We start from the raw sequence: 23,535 nt of genomic DNA on the forward strand, positions 1-23,535 counted from the left end.
CTGTAGATAATCCTCCGCTAGAGGAGTCTGGAGGCGACTCTCTCATACAGACCCCAGGAAAGCTGGAATATTTGTGTGTATGGGGAGTCGGGAGAGATGGCCGTCTGCCAAATGACCGTTCAGCCAACTCTTATCTTATGTGTATGGCATAATACCTCTCAACTTTTGAAGAAAGGAAAGAGGGATAAAGTTTGCGGCACGCGCAGCGGAAAATTTTAGGCCACGCCTCTGATCACACCCATTTCACAACTAGTCACACTCATATCCACACCCCAACACACCCATTTATCACTGCTGATCACACTGTTTCATAAACAATAATTATAAACAAAAAAAATATGGCCACACAGTGCTCTATACTGTATAATGGCCCCACATGATGCTGGGAACAGTATAATGGCCCCACATGATGCTCCATACTGTATAATGGCCCCACATAGTGCTCCATACTGTATAATGGCCCCACATAGTGCTCCATACTGTATAATGACCACACAGTGCTCCATACTGTATAATGGCTACACATAGTGCTCTGTACTGTATAATGGACCCACATGATACTGGGAACAGTATAATGGCCCCACATGATACTCCATACTGTATAATGGCCCCATATAGTGCTCCATATTGTATAATGGCCCCACATAGTGCTTTATACTGTATAATTGCCACAGAGTGATCCATACCGTCTAATGGCCACACATGATGCTCCATACTGTATAATGGCCACATATGATGCTGTGTATATCATAATGGCCACACATGATGCTCCATACTGTATAATGGCCCCACATGATGCTGGGTACAGTATAATGGCCCCACATGATACTGCATACAGTATGATGGCCACACATGGTTACCTCACCCTCATTGCCTTCTCCATCACACCTTTCAACGCGCTCCTTAGCAGCAACCGGCAGCTTCCACTCCCGCTGCACTGAATGATATCCAGCCACGCCGCACCACTGACTGCTCACGTCGCTGCAGCTCCAGTACGCCCCTGATAAAGAACTCTCCGTGTCTCCAGTCCCAGTCAGTGTCAGAACGAGGAGCAATATCCGCTCCGATCCGACAGCTATCGTCCGCTGCGTACACCTCGTACACACGCAGCCCTGCTTCTTACATACACGGCTCCGCTACATACACCTTGTACACACACGAGACTGCTCCGTACACACACGGCTCTGCTACATCCACACTGTAAACACCTCCTGACCCCACACAGAAACTTACCCTCATCCAGCACCTTGACAACCAGCAGAGTACTGCATGCATACACGGAGGCCTCAATCATGTGACCCCTTACTCCTCCCCTCATGTGACCTCATCACAGGTCCTGTGCGCACAGAGCACCCATATATGTGGTGTGCCGCTCTGCGGGTGGAGGGATGAGGCTGAGGCTCACATTGCAGTGTGGGAAAAGTGAGATTCCGCCTGTGACAGCGGGATAGACTGTCAAAATCGGGACTGCCCCGCTGGATCTGGGACGGTTTGTAGGTATGGTATGGGGCCATTAGTATTACACTGACAGGTAGTGATGATACACTACAATAGTACAGGGCATCATCGGAGCCATTGGAGGCTTATATGTTGTATGATCGCACTGATCAGAGGGGTTTAACAAAGGTTTAAAGTGAAAAAAAATCATTGTTTTAACAAGAAGAAATATCTGTCACTATATGGAAAGCAGAGTCACTGCACAATGTTAGTTAAGTCTCGTCCATAACTACTTTATTATACTCTATTATCCTGTACACAGTGGAGGAGATAGAAATCACAGGTCCGACAGCAATAACTGGAATTGAGTCCTCCAACGTAAAGAAAAAAAAATCTATCTAGCTATATATACACAACCCCTGGCAAAAATTATGGAATCACCGGCTTTGGAGGATGTTCATTCAGTTTAATTTTGTAGAAAAAAAACAGATCACAGACATGGCCCAAAACTAAAGTAATTTCAAATGGCAACTATCTGGCTTTAAGAAAGACTAAGGGTATGTGCACATGTTGCGGATTCTCTGCAGATACGCAGCGTTTTTTGAGGTGCAGAAACGCTGCAGATCCGCAGTTGATTTACAGTACAATGTAAATCAATGAGAAAAAAAAATGCTGTGCACACTTTGCGGAAAATCCGCTGCGGAAACGCTGCGGTTTAAAAGAGGTAGCATGTGACTTCTTTTTTTTTGAATATGGAGCGTTTTTGTACCCATTCCATTATAGAAAACTGTAAGGGTAAAAAACGCAGGAAATCCGCAAGAAAACCGCAACAAAAATGCACAAAAAACGCTGCGGAACCGTACAAAAAACGCGACAAATCCGCAGGTGCGTTTTCTGCTAGGAGAGGCAGAATCCGCACCAGAAATTCCTAAGCCTAATCCGCAATGTGTGCACATAGCTTAACCCCTTTACCCCCAAAGGTGGTTTGCACGTTAACCCCTTTCTGACCTCGGGCAGGATAGTACGTCCGAGGTTAGATCCCCTGCTTTGATGCGGGCTCCGGCGGTGAGCCCGCATCAAAGCCGGGACATGTCAGCTGTTTTGAACAGCTGACATGTGCCCGTAATAGGCGCGGGCAGAATCGCGATCTGCCCGCACCTATTAACTAGTTAAATGCCGCTGTCAAACGCAGACAGCGGCATTTAACTACCGCTTCCGGCCGGGCGGCCGGAAATGACGTCATCACCGACCCCCGTCACATGATCGGGGGTCGGCGATGCGTCTCCATTGTAACCATAGAGGTCCTTGAGACCTCTATGGTTACTGATCGCCTGTGGCTGTGAGCGCCACCCTGTGGTCGGCGCTCACAGCACACCTGATTTTCTGCTACATAGCAGCGAACATAAGATCGCTGCTATGTAGCAGAGGCGATCGGGTTGTGCCTGCTTCTAGCCTCCCATGGAGGCTATGGAAGAATGGCAAAAGTAAAAAAAAAAAGTTGAAAAAAAATGTGAAAAAAATAAAAAAAATATAAAAGTTTAAATCACCCCCCTTTCGCCCCAATCAAAATAAATCAATAAAAAAAATATAAAATCTACGCATATTTGGTATCGCCGCGCTCAGAATCGCCCGATCTATCAACTAAACAAAAGCATTAACCTGATCTCTAAACAGCGTAGCGGGAAAATAATTCAAAACGCCAGAATTACGTTTTTTTGGTCGCCGCGACATTGAATTAAAATGCAATAACGGGCGATCAAAAGAACGTATTTGCACCGAAATGCTATCATTAAAAACGTCATCTCGGCACGCAAAAAATAAGCCCTCAACCGACCCCAGATCACAAAAAATGGAGACGCTACGGGTATCGGAAAATGGCGCAATTTTTTTTTCTTTTTTTAGCAAAGTTTGGAATTTTTTTTCACCACTTAGATAAAAAATAACCTAGTCATGTTAGGTGTCTATGAACTCGTAATGACCTGGAGAATCATAATGGCAGGTCAGTTTTAGCATTTAGTGAACCTAGCAAAAAAGCCACACAAAAAACAAGGGTGGGATTGCACTTTTTTTGCAATTTCACCGCACTTGGAATTTTTTTCCCGTTTTCTAGTACACGATATGCTAAAACCAATGATGTCGTTCAAAAGTACAACTCGTCCCGCAAAAAATAAGCCCTCACATGGCCAAATTCACAGAAAAATAAAAAAGTTATGGCTCTGGGAAGGAGGGGAGTGAAAAACGAACACGGAAAAACGAAAAATCCCAAGGTCATGAAATGGTTAATGACCGGGCCAATTTTTACAATTCTGACCACTGTCCCTTTATGAGGTTATAACTCTGGAACGCTTCAACGGATCCCGGTGATTCTGACATTGTTTTCTCGTGACATATTGTACTTCATGATAGTGGTAAAATTTCTTTGATATTACATGCGTTTATTTGTGAAAAAAACGGAAATATGGGGAAAATTTTGAAAATTTCGCAATTTTTCAACTTTGAATTTTTATGCAATTAAATCACAGAGATATGTCACATAAAATACTTAATAAGTAACATTTCCCACATGTCTACTTTACATCAGCACAATTTTGGAACCAAAATTTTTTTTGTTAGGGAGTTATAAGGGTTAAAATTTCTCATTTTTACAGCACCATTTTATTTTAGGGACCACATCTCATTTGAAGTCATTTTGAGGGGTCTATATGATAGAAAATACCCAAGTGTGACACCATTCTAAAAACTGCACCCCTCAAGGTTCTCAAAACCACATTCAAGAAGTTTATTAACCCTTCAGGTGTTTCACAGGAATTTTTGGAATGTTTAAATAAAAATTAACATTTAACTTTTTTTCACAAAAAATTTACTTCAGCTCCAATTTGTTTTATTTTACCAAGGGTTACAGGAGAAAATGGACCACAAACCTTGTTGTACAATTTATCCTGATTACGCCGATACCCCATAAGTGGAGGTAAACCACTGTTTGGGCGCATGACAGAGCTTGGAAGCGAAGGAGCGCCATTTGACTTTTTAATGCAAAATTGACTGGAATTGAGATGGGACGCCATGTTGCGTTTGGAGAGCCACTGATGTGCCTAAACATTGAAACCCCCCACAAGTGACACCATTTTGGAAAGTAGACCCCCTAAGGAACTTATCTAGATGTGTGGTGAGCACTTTGACCCACCAAGAGCTTCACAGAAGTTTATAATGCAGAGCCGTAAAAATAAAACAAAAATTTTTTCCCACAAAAAATTATTTTTTAGCCCCCAGTTTTGTATTTTCCCGAGGGTAACAGGAGAAATTGGACCCCAAAAGTTGTTGTGCAATTTGTCCTGAGTGCGCTGATACCCCATATGTGGGAGGGAACCACCGTTTGGGCGCATGGGAGGGCTCGGAAGGGAAGGAGCGCCATTTGGAATACAGACTTAGATGGAATGGTCTGCAGGCGTCACATTGCGTTTGCAGAGCCCCTAATGTACCTAAACAGTAAAAACCCCCACAAGTGACCCCATATTGGAAACTAGACCCCCCAAGGAACTTATCTAGATGTGTTGTGAGAACTTTGAGCCCCCAAGTGTTTCACTACAGTTTATAACGCAGAGCCGTGAAAATAAAAAATCTTTTTTTTTCCACAAAAATTATTTTTTAGCCCCCTGTTTTGTATTTTCCCAAGGATAACAGGAGAAATTGGACCCCAAGAGTTGTTGTCCAATTTGTCCTGAGTACGCTGATACCCCATATGTTGGGGTAAACTCCTGTTTGGGCACACAGGAGAACTCGGAAGGGAAGGAGCACTGTTTTACTTTTTCAACGCAGAATTGGCTGGAATTGAGATCGGACGCCATGTCGCGTTTGGAGATCCCCTGATGTGTCTAAACAGTGGAAACCCCCCAATTATAACTGAAACCCTAATCAAAACACACCCCTAACCCTAATTCCAACGGTAACCCTAACCACACCTCTAACCCAGACACACCCCTAACCCTAATCCCAACCCTATTCCCAACCGCAAATGTAATCCAAACCCTAACCCTAACTTTAGCCCCAACCCTAACTGTAGCCTTAGCCCTAACCCTAGCCCTAACCCTAGCCCTAACCCTAACCCCAGCCCTAACCCTAGCCCTAATGGGAAAATGGGAATAAATACATTTTTTTTATTTTTTTATTTTCCCCTAAGGGGGTGATGAAGGGGGGTTTGATTTACTTTTATAGCGGGTTTTTTAGCGGATTTTTATGATTGGCAGCCGTCACACACTGAAAGACGCTTTTTATTGCAAAAAATATTTTTTGCGTTACCACATTTTGATAGCTATAATTTTTCCATATTTGAGTCCACAGAGTCATGTGAGGTCTTGTTTTTTGCAGGATGAGTTGACGTTTTTATTGGTAACATTTTCGGGCACGTGACATTTTTTGATCGCTTTTTATTCCAATTTTTGTGAGGCAGAATTACCAAAAACCAGCTATTCATGAATTTCTTTTGGGGAGGCGTTTATACCGTTCCGCGTTTGATAAAATTGATAAAGCAGTTTTATTCTTCAGGTCAGTACGATTACAGCGATACCTCATTTTTATAACTTTTTTTATGTTTTGGCGCTTTTATACGATAAAAACTATTTTATAGAAAAAATAATTATTTTTGCATCACTTTATTCTGAGGACTATAACTTTTTATTTTTTTGCTGATGTTGCTGTATGGCGGCTCGTTTTTTGCGGGACAAGATGACGCTTTCAGCGGTACCATGGTTATTTATATCTGTCATTTTGATCACGTGTTATTCCACTTTTTGTTCGGCGGTATGATAATAAAGCGTTGTTTTTTGTCTCGTTTTTTTTTTTTTTTTTTCCTTACGGTGTTTACTGAAGGGGTTAACTAGTGGGACAGTTTTATAGGTCGGGTCGTTACGGACGCGGCGATACTAAATATGTGTACTTTTATTGTTTTTTTTTTTATTTAGATAAAGAAATGTATTTATGGGAATAATATATATATTTTTTTTTACACACTTGTAAAAATTTTTTTTAACTTTTTTACTTTGTGCCAAGGGGGGACATCACAGATCGATGATCTGCCAGTTTGCACAGCACTCTGACAGATCACCGATCTGTCAAAGAGCAGTGCAGTGTTACCAAGTGCCTGCTCTGAGCAGGCACTTGGTAAGGCACCTCCCTCCCTGCAGGACCCGGATCCGCAGCCATCTTGGATCCGGGACTTGCTGCAGGGAGGAAGGTAATAGACCCTCACAGCAATGCGATCACATCGCGTTGCTACGGGGGTCTCAGGGAAGCCCGCAGGGAGCCCCCTCCCTGCGGGAAGCTTCCCTGTACCGCCGGCACATCGCGATCATGTTTGATCGCGGTGTGCCGGGTAGAGTTGAGCGACCTTGACCTTTTTAGAGTCGAGCCGGGTTTCGCGAAACCCGACTATCTCAAAAGTCGGGTCGAGTGAAATCGGCCGATTATGACGTAAAGTCGGGATCGACCGAAACACGAAACCCAATGCAAGTCAATGGGGCAGCATAGTCGGCAGTGAGTGGGGGCCAGGAAAACACCTAGAGTGCCCATTTTAATGTAAAAACCATCCATTCTTCTTAATGAAGCTTGTCAAGCGTAATTTACCTTATAATAATTGGAAGGCATTTGAAATTGGGGGTCATTTGGCTAAAGTTGTGTGGGGTAGGGCTGGTTCAAGTAATTAGTGGGCCCAGGAAATCTGGACCACGTCACGGCAGTGGAGCAGGGAGAGGTAAGTATTTCAACTTTGCAAGTGCTGTGATCCTGAGCAAGCAGGGGGGCCCACTTGTTGGCATTGGCACTGGCACAGGGCCCCTCAAAGTACAGCGGTGTGTTTGCACGGCGGGGGCGCCTCCCACCGGCAGCAACACTTTTGCGTACTATGAGAGGCCCTGTGCCAGTGACGTCGCCAACTAGTATTCCTCCCCCCACCTGATGAAGGAACCTGCACTTTCATCTGCACCTTCCTCTTTGTCCCCGTGTAAGGTGGTATGTAGAGTTGAGCGACCTAGACCTTTTTAGAGTCGAGCCGGGTTTCGCGAAACCCGACTATCTCAAAAGTCGGGTCGAGTGAAATCGGCCGATTATGACGTAAAGTCGGGATCGACCGAAACACGAAACCCAATGCAAGTCAATGGGGCAGCATAGTCGGCAGTGAGTGGGGGCCAGGAAAACACCTAGAGTGCCCATTTTAATGTAAAAACCATCCATTCTTCTTAATGAAGCTTGTCAAGCGTAATTTACCTTATAATAATTGGAAGGCATTTGAAATTGGGGGTCATTTGGCTAAAGTTGTGTGGGGTAGGGCTGGTTCAAGTAATTAGTGGGCCCAGGAAATCTGGACCACGTCACGGCAGTGGAGCAGGGAGAGGTAAGTATTTCAACTTTGCAAGTGCTGTGATCCTGAGCAAGCAGGGGGGTCCCACTTGTTGGCATTGGCACTGGCACAGGGCCCCTCAAAGTACAGCGGTGTGTTTGCACGGCGGGGGCGCCTCCCACCGGCAGCAACACTTTTGCGTACTATGAGAGGCCCTGTGCCAGTGACGTCGCCAACTAGTATTCCTCCCCCCACCTGATGAAGGAACCTGCACTTTCATCTGCACCTTCCTCTTTGTCCCCGTGTAAGGTGGTATGGTATGCGGGAAGAGCAACCTGACTTTCAGCAGGGTCACAATGTTGTTGTGTAGCATGCACGGGGAATGTTGCGTTATGGGTCAATGTACCAGCAGACTCATCTATCACTGGCTGGGCAATGGGCACGATGAAGTGGAAACACAGATATAGGCCCAAAGAATAAAGTGGGCTAAATGCAGTTCAAAATTGGTAACACAGGAATAACCAGGGGGCATTGCAGTGGAGGACAACTGGAATGAGAGGCTGACACAGAGAGTAGGGCCAAATCAGTAAGTAGTCGAAATGCAGTTCAAAATTGGCAACCGTAGTAAACAGGCGGCACAGCTTTGTTCAGTGGAGGAGAACAGCAAGGAGTGGCAGACACCGATAGTAGGCCCCAACCCAACTAGTAGGCCAAATGCAGTCTAACATTAACAACTACTTAACGAGAGCCTGAAAATGGAATTTCAGGACAGGAAACCAGGAGAACAGCAAGGAGTGGCAGACACCGATAGTAGGCCCCAAACCAACTAGTACGCCAAATGCAGTTGTTCCATTTAACCACAATTTAATGAGAGCCTGAAGATAGAAGCTCAGGAAAGGCAACCTGGGGAACACCTTGGAGTGTAACACACCATCTCTCTCCACCCCATACCCATTTTGTAGGCCTAATGCAGTGTACTTTTCTACAACTACTAAACGAGAGTCGGAAGACCGAGGCAATGGCAAGGAAACCTGGGGAACACCTTGGAGTGTAACACACCATCTCTCTCCACCCCATACCCAATTTGTAGGCCTAATGCAGTGTAGTTTCCAAGAACTACTAAACGAGAGCCGGAAGATAAAAGCTCAGGAAAGGCAACCTGGGGAACACCTTGGAGTGGAACACACCATCTCTCTACACCCCATACCCAATTTGAAGGCCTAATGCAGCGTAGTTTCCAACAACTACAAAACGAGAGCCGGAAGATCGAAGCTCAGGAAAGGCAACCTGGGGAACACCTTGGAGTGGAACACACCCTCTCTCTACACCCCATACCCAATTTGAAGGCCTAATGCAGTGTAGTTTCCAAGAACTACTAAACGAGAGCCGGAAGATTGAAGCTCAGGAAAGGCAACCTGGGGAACACCTTGGAGTGTAACACAACGTCTCTCTACACCACGGAAGGGCTGATTCTTAGGAAGGAAGGCTGTTGGAAATAAGCATTGCGCGTCCGAGGGTGATTATATTCTTATTAGGTATATACTCACCCTCGGACGCGCCCTGCTTCTTTATTTGGAATGAATGTTTATTTCAATGTGGTGTTGACTTTCTCTATTATTTTGGTAATTAATGATTTTATTATTTTCATTGTTTTGCATCTTCTCGGCAATAATATAAAGAAGACGCGACAGGACAACACTCGGTGGATGCCATATGTGTGTTTTCAATTGAAAAAACCTTTCAGTTAACTACTTGTAGGAGAAAGTAATTGTAGCTGGTGGCCATTTTTAGTACTGTACCAGATTTTAGTTGTGTGTTTGTTTTTAATGTTAAAATGTCTGCATTTGATATCTCTCCAGTATTTTCTTTTTTGTAAGCAAAATACTTATTTTTATATTTTCTGATGTTGGTTCCAGGGGTACACGGGCAGCAGTGCCCTGGTCAGTGTAGTAGTAGTTGAAAGAATGGACCGCAGACAGGCATCGAAGGCCTAAAATAAAAAAATTGGGCTGGCTGTAGGCAATTTTAAATTGGTTCCAGGGGTACACGGGCAGCAGTGGTGTGGTCAGTGGAGGCCTAGTGGAAGGAGTCACCGCAGACAGGCATCGAAGGCCTAAAATAATAACACATGGCTGTAGGCAATTTTAAATTGGTTCCAGGGGTACACGGGCAGCAGTGGTGTGGTCAGTGGAGGCCTAGTGGAAGGAGTCACCGCAGACAGGCATCGAAGGCCTAAAATAATAACACATGGCTGTAGGCAATTTTAAATTGGTTCCAGGGGTACACGGGCAGCAGTGGTGTGGTCAGTGGAGGCCTAGTGGAAGGAGTCACCGCAGACAGGCATCGAAGGCCTAAAATAATAACACATGGCTGTAGGCAATTTTAAATTGGTTCCAGGGGTACACGGGCAGCAGTGGTGTGGTCAGTGGAGGCCTAGTGGAAGGAGTCACCGCAGACAGGCATCGAAGGCCTAAAATAATAACACATGGCTGTAGGCAATTTTAAATTGGTTCCAGGGGTACACGGGCAGCAGTGGTGTGGTCAGTGGAGGCCTAGTGGAAGGAGTCACCGCAGACAGGCATCGAAGGCCTAAAATAATAACACATGGCTGTAGGCAATTTTAAATTGGTTCCAGGGGTACACGGGCAGCAGTGGTGTGGTCAGTGGAGGCCTAGTGGAAGGAGTCACCGCAGACAGGCATCGAAGGCCTAAAATAATAACACATGGCTGTAGGCAATTTTAAATTGGTTCCAGGGGTACACGGGCAGCAGTGGTGTGGTCAGTGGAGGCCTAGTGGAAGGAGTCACCGCAGACAGGCATCGAAGGCCTAAAATAATAACACATGGCTGTAGGCAATTTTAAATTGGTTCCAGGGGTACACGGGCAGCAGTGGTGTGGTCAGTGGAGGCCTAGTGGAAGGAGTGACCACAGACAGGCATCGAAGGCCTAACATAACAAAAATGTCAATACAATGGTATTGTCAGTGGCAGGCATTGAAGGATGTCAGCGCATAGACTAAACATTGGTGGAGCTGTGAGATAATTTTGCAAGTGGTAGAGCACTGTTTGAGCTGGGGTGGGGGGAAACTGTCTTGTGGCCGGCGGTACAGGCCCAGGGCCCCTCATATTACAACGGTGTGTCTGACGTTGGGTGCGCACCACCACCGCCAGAGACACTTTATTGTACTAGGAGGGACCCAGTGGCAGTGCCGTCGACCAAAAGCGGGCTCACCCACCTCTTCAGACAAACTGCACTCTCACGGGTGCTGTCGCCAAGTGTCGATACCACGGCCCCGTGTGGGGAGTTTGGCCATTTAGTGAGGTGTAAACATGTCGTATGCTGGACAATCAGATGCAGAAAATTACGAGATTGGAAAAGGCATTCAGAATAGTCCACAGGCAAGACCTTTTCATAGGAAAGCTAGGTGTCAGCCGGGCAAGGTGGGGCAAAAGAATTCGAAATCCAGTTGTGGTTCATTTTAATGAAGGTTAGATCATCTACATTTTGGGTAGCCAGACGAGTCCTTTTTTCTGTTAGTATTGAACCTGCAGCACTGAATACTCTTTCTGATAGGACACTAGCTGCCGGGCAAGCAAGCTCCTGCAATGCATATTCTGCCAATTCTGGCCAGGTGTCTAATTTTGATGCCCAGTAATCAAATGGGAATGACGGTTGAGGGAGAACATCGATAAGGGATGAAAAATAGTTTGTAACCATACTGGACAAATGTTGTCTCCTGTCACTTTGAATTGATGCTGCAGTACCTGTCCTGTCTGCGGTCATAGCAAAATCACTCCACAACCTGGTCAGAAAACCCCTCTGGCCAACGCCACTTCTGATTTCTGCCCCCTCTAACTCCTCTGGTCTGCTGGCCCTTGCAGCTCGTGTGAGAACGATCACGGGCGCTGTGTGCAGGGAATGCCAGAAGCAAACGGTCAACAAGAGTTGATTGTTTGGTTGCTAATATTAGTTCCAAGTTCTCATGTGGCATTATATTTTGCAATTTGCCTTTATAGCGAGGATCAAGGAGGCAGGCCAACCAGTAATCGTCATCATTCATCATTTTAGTTATGCGTGTGTCCCTTTTGAGGATACGTAAGGCATAATCCGCCATGTGGGCCAAAGTTCCAGTTCTCAAATCTGCGGTTGTGCTTGGTTGAGGGGCAGTTTCAGGCAAATCCACGTCACTTGTGTCCCTCAAAAAACCAGAACCCGGCCTTGCCGCGCCACCAATTTCCAGTGGCCCCGGAAAAGCTTCCTCATTAAAAATATAATCATCCCCATCATCCTCCTCGTCCTCCTCCTCCTCTTCGCCCGCTACCTCGTCCTGTACACTGCCCTGGCCAGACAATGGCTGACTGTCATCAAGGCTTTCCTCTTCCTCAGCTGCAGACGCCTGATCCTTTATGTGCGTCAAACTTTGCATCAGCAGACGCATTAGGGGGATGCTCATGCTTATTATGGCGTTGTCTGCACTAACCAGCCGTGTGCATTCCTCAAAACACTGAAGGACTTGACACATGTCTTGAATCTTCGACCACTGCACACCTGACAACTCCATGTCTGCCATCCTACTGCCTGCCCGTGTATGTGTATCCTCCCACAAAAACATAACAGCCCGCCTCTGTTCACACAGTCTCTGAAGCATGTGCAGTGTTGAGTTCCACCTTGTTGCAACGTCTATGATTAGGCGATGCTGGGGAAGGTTCAAAGAACGCTGATAGGTCTGCATACGGCTGGAGTGTACGGGCGAACGGCGGATATGTGAGCAAAGTCCACGCACTTTGAGGAGCAGGTCGGATAACCCCGGATAACTTTTCAGGAAGCACTGCACCACCAGGTTTAAGGTGTGACCCAGGCAAGGAATGTGTTTCAGTTGGGAAAGGGAGATGGCAGCCATGAAATTCCTTCCGTTATCACTCACTACCTTGCCTGCCTCAAGATCTACAGTGCCCAGCCACGACTGCGTTTCTTTCTGCAAGAACTCGGACAGAACTTCCGCGGTGTGTCTGTTGTCGCCCAAACACTTCATAGCCAATACAGCCTGCTGACGTTTGCCAGTAGCTGCCCCATAATGGGAGACCTGGTGTGCAACAGTGGCAGCTGCGGATGGAGTGGTTGTGCGACTGCGGTCTGTGGACGAGCTCTCGCTTCTGCAGGAGGACGAAGAGGAGGAGGAGGGGGTGCGAACGGCTACAGCCAATTGTTTCCTAGACCGTGGGCTAGGCAGAACTGTCCCAAACTTGCTGTCCCCTGTGGACCCTGCATCCACCACATTTAACCAGTGTGCCGTGATGGACACGTAACGTCCCTGGCCATGCCTACTGGTCCATGCATCTGTTGTCAGGTGCACCTTTGTGCTCACAGATTGCCTGAGTGCATGGACGATGCGCTCTTTAACATGCTGGTGGAGGGCTGGGATGGCTTTTCTGGAAAAAAAGTGTCGACTGGGTAGCTCGTAGCGTGGTACAGCGTAGTCCATCAGGGCTTTGAAAGCTTCGCTTTCAACTAACCGGTAGGGCATCATCTCTAACGAGATTAGTCTAGCTATGTGTGCGTTCAAACCCTGTGTACGCGGATGCGAGGCTAAGTACTTCCTTTTTCTAACCATAGTCTCATGTAGGGTGAGCTGGACTGGAGAGCTGCAGATCGTGGAACTAGCGGGGGTGCCGGTGGACATGGCAGACTGAGAGACGGTGGGAGATGGTATTGTTGCCACCGGTGCCCTAGATGCAGTGTTTCCTACTACGAAACTGGTGATTCCCTGACCCTGAAGGCTTTGGCCTGGCAAAGAAACCTGCACAGATACTGCAGGTGGTGCGGAAAATGGTGGCCCTACACTGCCGGAAGGGATGTTGCGTTGCTGACTAGCTTCATTGGCCGAGGGTGCTACAACCTTAAGGGACGTTTGGTAGTTAGTCCAGGCTTGCAAATGCATGGTGGTTAAATGTCTATGCATGCAACTTGTATTGAGACTTTTCAGATTCTGTCCTCTGCTTAAGGTAGTTGAACATTTTTGACAGATGACTTTGCGCTGATCAATTGGATGTTGTTTAAAAAAATGCCAGACTGCACTCTTTCTAGCATCGGATACCTTTTCAGGCATTGCAGACTGAGCTTTAACCGGATGGCCACGCTGTCCTCCAACAGGTTTTAGCTTTGCCACGCGTTTTGGGCAAGATACGGGCCCGGCAGATGGAACCTGTTGCGATGTTGATGCCTGCTGCGGCCCCTCCTACTCCGCTTCAGAACTGCTGCCGCCTGCACCCTGTTCCCCCAATGGCTGCCAATCGGGGTCAAGAACTGGGTCATCTATTACCTCTTCTTGTAGCTCGTGTGCAACTTCGTCTGTGTCACCGTGGCGGTCGGTGGTATAGCGTTCGTGATGGGGCAACATAGTCTCATCAGGGTCTGATTCTTGATCAGCACCCTGCGATGGCAATGTTGTGGTCTGAGTCAAAGGACCAGGATAGTAGTCTGGCTGTGGCTGTGCATCAGTGCACTCCATGTCAGATTCAACTTGTAATGGGCATGGACTGTTAACTGCTTCACTTTCTAAGCCAGGGACGGTATGTGTAAAGAGCTCCATGGAGTAACCCGTTGTGTCGCCTGCTGCATTCTTCTCTGTTGTTGTTTTTGCTGAAGAGGACAAGGAAGCGACTTGTCCCTGACCGTGAACATCCACTAACGACGCGCTGCTTTGACATTTACCAGTTTCACGAGAGGAGGCAAAAGAGCTAGAGGCTGAGTCAGCAAGATAAGCCAAAACTTGCTCTTGCTGCTCCGGCTTTAAAAGCGGTTTTCCTACTCCCAGAAAAGGGAGCGTTCGAGGCCTTGTGTAGCCAGACGACGAACCTGGCTCCACAGCTCCAGACTTAGGTGCAATATTTTTTTTCCCACAACCAGCTAATGCTCCACCACTACCACTACCCTCATTACCAGCTGACAATGAACGCCCCCGGCCACGACCTCTTCCACCAGACTTCCTCATTGTTTTAAAAACGTTAACAAACGAACGGTATTTGTTGCTGTCACACAACTTACACGGTGAGCTATAACTTCAGTATGATTTAGCTACCCCTTTACAGGTGGGTGAGACCACAACGAAAATCAGCCACAATGTTACACACTCTGTTGTTGTTGGCAACAAATGAGATGGCACACACGCAGGACTGTCACTGAAGCGCAAATGTAAATATTTATCTCCCACTGATTTGTGTTTGTTTTTTTTAAAAGGGAGACTTCAGAAAAAAAAAAAATTAAAAAAAAATTATTTTTTACAGAAGAATTTATAAAACAAATAAAATGAAATGATTGTTTCAGGGAGAATTTAGGAAAAAAAAAAAAAAAAAAAAGGCTTTGTAGGGCCCACTGAGTGAGAGAGGACGCACACAGGAGTCAGGAGTGGCACACAAGCCCAGAGGCCAATATTTATCTCCCACTGATTGATGTACTGATTTTTTCAGGTAGATTTTGGAACCCAAATCAAGCTAAAAAAAATAATAGGCTTTCTATGGCCCACAATTGGGGAGAGAGAGAGAGATGGCACACCCAGGAGTCAAGACTGGCACACAAGCAGAAGGGGCAATATGAATCTCCCACAGTTTTTTTTTTTTTTTTTTTTTCAGGGAGACTTGAGAGAAAAAAAAATACCAAAAAAATGATTTTTTTTCAGGAATAATTTAGAAACCAAAGAAAATAAAATGATTGTTTCAGGGAGAATTTAGAAAACAAATAAAACAAAAAATAGGCTTTCTAGGGCCCACTGAGTGACAGATGACGCACACAGGAGTCAGGAGTGGCACACAAGCTCAGAGGCCAATATTAATCTCCCACTGATTGATTTAGTGATTTTTTTCAGGTAGATTTTGGAACCCAAATCAAGCAAAAAAATTAATAGGCTTTCTATGGCCCACTATTTGTGAGAGAGATGGCACGCACAGGACTGGCACACAAGCCCAGAGGCCAATATTAATCTCCCATTTTTTTTTTTTTCCAGGGAAAATTTATAAACCCAATAAAAAAAATAATAATAAATAGGCTTTCTATGGCCCACTATCTGAGAGAGAGAGATGGCACGCTTAGGACTGGCACACAAGCCCAAAGGCCAATATTAATCTCCCACTTATTGATTGATTGATTTTTTAAGGTAGAATTATGAACCCAAATCAACCAAAAAAATAAATAGGCTTTCTATGGCCCACTATTTGTGAGAGAGATGGCACGCTCAGGACTGGCACACAAGCCCAGAGGCCAATATTAACCCCTTCCCGACCTGTGACACAGCGTATGCGTCATGAAAGTCGGTGCCAATCCGACCTGTGACGCATATGCTGTGTCACAGAAAGATCGCGTCCCTGCAGATCGGGTGAAAGGGTTAACTCCCATTTCACCCGATCTGCAGGGACAGGGGGAGTGGTAGTTTAGCCCAGGGGGGGTGGCTTCACCCCCTCGTGGCTACGATCGCTCTGATTGGCTGTTGAAAGTGAAACTGCCAATCAGAGCGATTTGTAATATTTCACCTAAAAAAATGGTGAAATATTACAATCCAGCCATGGCCGATGCTGCAATATCATCGGCCATGGCTGGAAATACTAATGTGCCCCCACCCCACCCCTCCGATCGCCCCCCCAGCCCCCCGATCTGTGCTCCGCTCCCCTCCGTCCTGTGCTCCGCTCCCCCGTCCTCCTGTCCGCTCCCCCGTCCTCCTGTCCGCTCCCCCGTGCTCCAATCACACCCCCCCGTGCTCCAATCAAACCCCCCCGCACTCCGATCCCCCCCCGTGCTCCGAACCACCCCCCCTGCACACCGATCCCCCCCCCCCTGCACACCGATCCACCCGCCCGCACACCGATCACTCTCCCCCCGTGCTCCGATCCCTCCCCCCCGTGCTCCGACGCCCCCCCGTGCCCTGATCTCCCCCCCCTGTGCCCTGATCTCCCCCCCTTATACTTACCGATCCTGGCGGGGTCCGTCAGTCTTCTTCCCCGAGCGCCGCCATGTTCCAAAATGGCGGGCGCATGCGCAGTGCGCCCGCCGAATCTGCCGGCCGGCAGATTCGTTCCAATGTGAATTTTGATCACTGTGATATAATCTATCACAGTGGTCAAAATAAAAAAACAGTAAATGACCCCCCCCATTTGTCCCCCATAGATAGGGACAATAATAAAATAAAGAATTTTTTTTTTTTTTCACTAAGGTTGGAGTTAGAACTAGGGTTAGGGTTAGGGTTAGGGGTAGGGTTAGGGGTAGGGTTAGGGGTAGGGGTAGGGTTAGGGGTAGGGGTAGGGTTAGGGTTAGGGTTAGGGGTAGGGGTAGGGTTAGGGGTAGGGTTAGGGTTAGGATTAGGGTTTCGGTATGTGCACACGTATTCTGGTCCTCTGCGGATTTTTCTGCAGCGGATTTGATAAATCCGCAGTGCTAAACCGCTGCGGATTTATGGCAGATTTACCGCGGTTTTTCTGCGCATTTCACTGCGGTTTTACAACTGCGATTTTCTATTGGAGCAGTTGTAAAACCGCTGTGGAATCCGCAGAAAGAAGTGACATGCTGCGGAATGTAAACCGCTGCGTTTCCGTGCAGTTTTTCCGCAGCATGTGTACAGCGATTTTTGTTTCCCATAGGTTTACATTGAAATGTAAACTCATGGGAAACTGCTGCGGATCCGCAGCGTTTTCCAAAGCGTGTGCACATACCTTTAGAATTAGGCTATGTGCACACGGTGCGGATTTGGCTGCGGATCCGCAGCGGATTGGCCGCTGCGGATCCGCAGCAGTGTTCCATCAGGTTTACAGTACCATGTAAACCTATGGAAAACCAAATCCGCTGTGCCCATGGTGCGGAAAATACCGCACGGAAACGCTGCGTTGTATTTTCCGCAGCATGTCAATTCTTTGTGCGGATTCCGCAGCGTTTTACACCTATTCCTCAATAGGAATCCGCAGGTGGAATCCGCAGGTGAAATCCGCAGGTAAAACGCAGTGCCTTTTACCCGCGGATTTTTCAAAAATGGTGCGGAAAAATCTCACACGAATCCGCAACGTGGGTACATAGCCTTAGGGTTAGGGTTGGGTTGGAATTAGGGTTGTGGTTAGGGTTAGGGGTGTGTTGGGGTTAGGGTTGTGGTTAGGGGTGTGTTGCGGTTAGGGTTGTGGTTAGGGTTACGGCTACAGTTGGGATAAGGGTTAGGGGTGTGTTGGCGTAAGAATTGAGGGGTTTCCACTGTTTAGGCACATCAGGGGGTCTCCAAACGCAACATGGCGCCACCATTGATTCCAGCCAATCTTTTATTCAAAAAGTCAAATGGTGCTCCTTCCCTTCCGAGCCCCGACGTGTGCCCAAACAGTGGTTTACCCCCACATATGGGGTATCAGTGTACTCAGGACAAACTGGGCAACAATTACTGGGGTCCAATTTCTCCTGTTACCCTTGAGAAAATAAAAAATTGCTTGCTAAAACATCATTTTTGAGGAAAGTAAAATGATTTTTTATTTTCACGGCTCTGCGTTGTAAACGTCTGTGAAGCACTTGGGGGTTCAAAGTGCTCACCACATATCTAGATAAGTTCCTTGGGGGGTCTAGTTTCCAAAATGGGGTCACTTGTGGGGGGTTTCTACTGTTTAGGCACACCAGGGGCTCTGCAAACGCAACGTGACGCCCGCAGACCATTCCATCAAAGTCTGCATTTCAAAACGTCACTACTTGACTTCCGAGCCCCGACATGTGCCCAAACAGTGGTTTACCCCCACATATGGGGTATCAGCGTACTCAGGACAAACTGGGCAACAATTACTGGGGTCCAATTTCTCCTGTTACCCTTGAGAAAATAAAAAATTGCTTGCTAAAACATCATTTTTGAGGAAAGAAAAATGATTTTTTATTTTCACGGCTCTGCGTTGTAAACGTCTGTGAAGCACTTGGGGGTTCAAAGTGCTCACCACATATCTAGATAAGTTCCTTGGGGGGTCTAGTTTCCAAAATGGGGTCACTTGTGGGGGGTTTCTACTGTTTAGGCACACCAGGGGCTCTGCAAACGCAACGTGACGCCCGCAGACCATTCCATCAAAGTCTGCATTTCAAAAGTCACTACTTCCCTTCTGAGCCCCGACGTGTGCCCAAACAGTGGTTTACCCCCACATATGGGGTATCAGCGTACTCAGGAGAAACTGGACAACAACTTTTGGGGTCCAATTTCTCCTGTAACCCTTGGGAAAATAAAAAATTCTGGGCTAAAAAATTATTTTTGAGGAAAGAAAACGTATTTATTATTTTCACTGCTCTGTGTTATAAACTTCTGTGAAGCACTTGGGGGTTCAAAGTGCTCACCTCACATCTAGATAAGTTCCTTTCGGGGTCTAGTTTCTAAAATGGGGTCACTTGTGGGGGGTTTCTACTGTTTAGCCACATCAGGGGCTCTGCAAACGCAACGTAACGCCCGCAGAGCATTCCATCAAAGTCTGCATTTCAAAATGTCACTACTTGACTTCCGAGCCCCGACATGTGCCCAAACTGTGGTTTACCCCCACATATGGGGTATCAGCGTACTCAGGAGAAACTGTACAACAACTTTTGGGGTCAAATTTCTCCTGTTACCCTTGGGAAAATAATAAATTGCAGGCTAAAAAATCATTTTAGAGAAAATAAAATTTTTATTTTATTTTCATGGCTCTGCGTTATAAACTTCTGTGAAGCACTTGGAAGTTCAAAGTCCTCACCACACATCTAGATTAGTTCCTTTGGGGGTCTAGTTTCCAAAATGGGGTCATATGTGGGGGATCTCCAATGTTTAGGCACACAGGGGCTCTCCAAACGTGACATGGTGTCCGCTAATGATTGGAGCTAATTTTCCATTTAAAAAGCCAATTGGCATGCCTTCCCTTCCGAGCCCTGCCGTGCGCCCAAACAGTGGTTTACCCCCACATATGGGGTATCAGCGTACTCAGGACAAACTGGACAACAACATTTGCGGTCCAATTTCTCCTATTACCCTTGGCAAAATAGGAAATTCCAGGCTAAAAATCATTTTTGAGGAAAGAAAAATTATTTTTTATTTTCATGGCTCTGCATTATAAACTTCTGTGAAGCACCTGGGGGTTTAAAGTGCTCAATATGCATCTAGATAAGTTCCTTGGGGGGTCTAGTTTCCAAAATGGGGTCACTTGTGGGGGAGCTCCAATGCATAGGCACACAGGGGCTCTCCAAACGTGACATGGTGTCCGCTAACAATTGGAGCTAATTTTCCATTCAAAAAGTCAAATGGCGCGCCTTCCCTTCCGAGCCCTGCCGTGTGCCCAAACAGTGGTTTACCCCCACATATGAGGTATCGGCGTACTCGGGAGAAATTGCCCAACAAATTTTAGGATTCATTTTATCCTATTGCCTATGTGAAAATGAAAAACTGAGGCGAAAAGAATTTTTTTGTGAAAAAAAAAGTACTTTTTCATTTTTACAGATCAATTTGTGAAGCACCTGAGGGTTTAAAGTGCTCAATATGCATCTAGATAAGTTCCTTGGGGGGTCTAGTTTCCAAAATGGGGTCATTTGTGGGGGAGCTCCAATGTTTAGGCACACGGGGGCTCTCCAAACACGACATGGTGTCCGCTAACGATGGAGATAATTTTTCATTCAAAGAGTCAAATGGCGCTCCTTCCCTTCCGAACCTTACCATGTGCCCAAACAGTGGTTTACCTCCACATGTGAGGTATCGGTGTACTCATGAGAAATTGCCCAACAAATTTTAGGATCCATTTTATCCTGTTGCCCATGTGAAAATGAAAAAAATTGAGGCTAAAAGAATTTTTTTGTGAAAAAAAAGTACTTTTTCATTTTTACGGATCAATTTGTGAAGCCCCCGGGGGTTCAAAGTTCTCACTATGCATCTAGATAAGTTCCTTGGGGCGTCTAGTTTCCAAAATGGGGTCACGTGTGGGGGAGCTCCAATTTTTAGGCACACGGGGGCTCTCCAAACGTGACATGGTGTCCGCTAAAGAGTGGAGCCAATTTTTCATTCAAAAAGTCAAATGGCGCTCCTTCCCTTCCAAGCCCTGCCGTGCGCCCAAACAGTGGTTTACCCCCACATATGAGGTATCAGCGTACTCAGGACAAATTGGACAACAACTTTCGTGGTTCAGTTTCTCCTTGTACCATTGGGAAAATAAAAAAAATGTTGCTAAAAGATAATTTTTGTGACTAAAAAGTTAAATGTTCATTTTTTCCTTCCATGTTGCTTCTGCTGCTGTGAAGCACCTGAAGGGTTAAAAAACTTCTTGAATGTGGTTTTGAGCACCTTGAGGGGTGCATTTTTTAGAATGGTGTCACTTTTGGGTATTTTCATCCATATAGACCCCTCAAACTGACTTCAAATGTGAGGTGGTCCCTAAAAAAAATGGTTTTGTAAATTTCGTTGTAAAAATTAGAAATCGCTGGTCAAATTTTAACTCTTATAACTTCCTAGCAAAAAAAAATGTTGTTTCCAAAATTGTGCTGGTGTAAAGTAGACATGTGGGAAATGTTATTTATTAACTATTTTGTGTCACATAACTCTCTGGTTTAACAGAATAAAAATTCAAAATGTGAAAATTGCGAAATTTTCAAAATTTTCGCCAAATTTCCGTTTTTATCACAAATAAACGCAGAATTTATTGACCTAAATTTACCACTAACATGAAGCCCAATATGTCACGAAAAAACAATCTCAGAACCGCTAGGATCCGTTGAAGCGTTCCTGAGTTATTACCTCATAAAGGGACACTGGTCAGAATTGCAAAAAACGGCCAGGTCATTAAGGTCAAAATAGGCTGGGTCATGAAGGGGTTAATCTCCCACTTTTTTTTTTTTCCAGGGAAAATTTATAAACCCAATAAAATAATAAAAAAATAGGCTTTCTATGGCCCACTATCTGAGAGAGAGAGAGATGGCACGCTTAGGACTGGCACACAAGCCCAAAGGCCAGTGGCGTAACTACAAAGTGAGGGGCCCCGATGCGAACTTTCAAATGGGGCCCCCCCGCGCCAAAATATTTCCCACCGAAATTCACATTTTCCCTATTCATTTCGCACACTATAGTCGTGTTGCAATGTTGTGTAGTCTGACCTAATACTGCCCTGTACTCGCTGAGAAAAATGATTTTATAACTAACATGTCCCTATAGTAATATGTCCTCCCTCGCTCTAATTCCAAGCGCACTCCCGGCGTTTGAACTCTGTGTGCTGTTTCTTCCTGGTATGACGCTGCAGTGCGTCATTTCCAGACCTGTGCAGTGTGGGGGTGTATTGGGTGTACTGGTTGGCTCTGGAGCATACGCACTGCACATTCTGACACTGGCAAGTACACGCAATACTCCCCCACAGTGCACATGCTGGGCTCTGCCCACAACCGTGTACAGCCCGTACACACACGGCTTCGCTCCGAGAACCCGTACACACACGGCTCCGCTCCGTACACCTTGTACACACGCGGCTCCGATCCCTACACCTTGAACACACGGCTTCGCTCTTGTACACACGTGGCTCCGCTCCCTACACCTTGTACACACGCGGCTCCGCTCCCTACACCTTGTACACATGCGGCTGCGCTCTTTACACCTTTTACACATGCGGCTCCGCTCTTTACACCTTGTACACACGCGGCTCTGCACCGTACACCTTGTACACACGCGGCTCCACTCCTTACACCTTGTGCACACGCGGCTCCGCTCCATACACCTCTTACACACGCGGCTCCGCTCCATACACCTCTTACACACGCAGCACCACTCCATACACCCCATACATACACGAATCCGCTCACCTCTTTCACCCACGGCTCAGCTTTGTACACACCTGACTCCGCTCCGTACACCTTGCTCCACTACATACATACACGGCTCCGCTCTGTACACCTTGTACACACACGGCTCTGTTACATAAACATCCCCTCAATCAGCACCATGACAATCAAGCACAGCAGAGTCCTGCATAGTGCATACACTGAGGCCACTTATCATGTGACCCCTGACTCCTCCCCTCCTGTGACCTCATCACAGGTCCTGTGCGCATAGAACAGGTAGGTGTGTGTGTGTGTGTGTGTGTCAGGTGTAAGCAGCACATCACTCACCAGCTAATGCCTGCCATCTCTCCAGCTTCAGTCAGTGACACGCACAGCCCTTCTGCTAGGTCACATGTCCTTCACGGACACGCCCACTCGCCGCACACTGCTGAAAGTCTGGGGAAGCTGTGGGCGTGGCCAGCAGGATGCGTGCGTGACTTGTCTCCTTCCCCTGCTACTTGTTTGCTGGACTGGGCGGGCCCTGAAAACACTGTGGGCCCCGTCGCAGTCGCGACCCCTGCGACCGCAGTTGTTACGCCCCTGCCAAAGGCCAATATTAATCTCCCACTGATTGATTTATTGATTTTTTCAGGTAGAATTTAGAACCCAAATCAAGCAAAAAAATTAATAGGCTTTCTATGGCCCACTGAGTGAGAGATGGCACACACAGGAGTAAGGAGTGGCACACAAGCCCTGAGGCCAATATTTTTCTCCCACTGATTGATGTAGTGATTTTTTCTGGTAGATTTTGGAACCCAAATCAAGCAAAAAAATAAATAGGCTTTCTATGGCCCACTGAGTGAGAGATGACACAGACAGGGATGGCACTCTAGCAGAAATGTCAATCTTAATCTCCCACAAAAAAAAAAAAAAAAGGAACTGTCCTTCAATTACTATCTCCCTGCAGTAATCTCAGCCAGGTATGGCAGGCAGCAATAAGGAGTGGACTGATGCACAAATTA

Source organism: Ranitomeya imitator, chromosome 2 (assembly GCF_032444005.1).
Source record: "Ranitomeya imitator isolate aRanImi1 chromosome 2, aRanImi1.pri, whole genome shotgun sequence".
In the NCBI taxonomy this organism is placed as follows: Eukaryota; Metazoa; Chordata; class Amphibia; order Anura; family Dendrobatidae; genus Ranitomeya; species Ranitomeya imitator.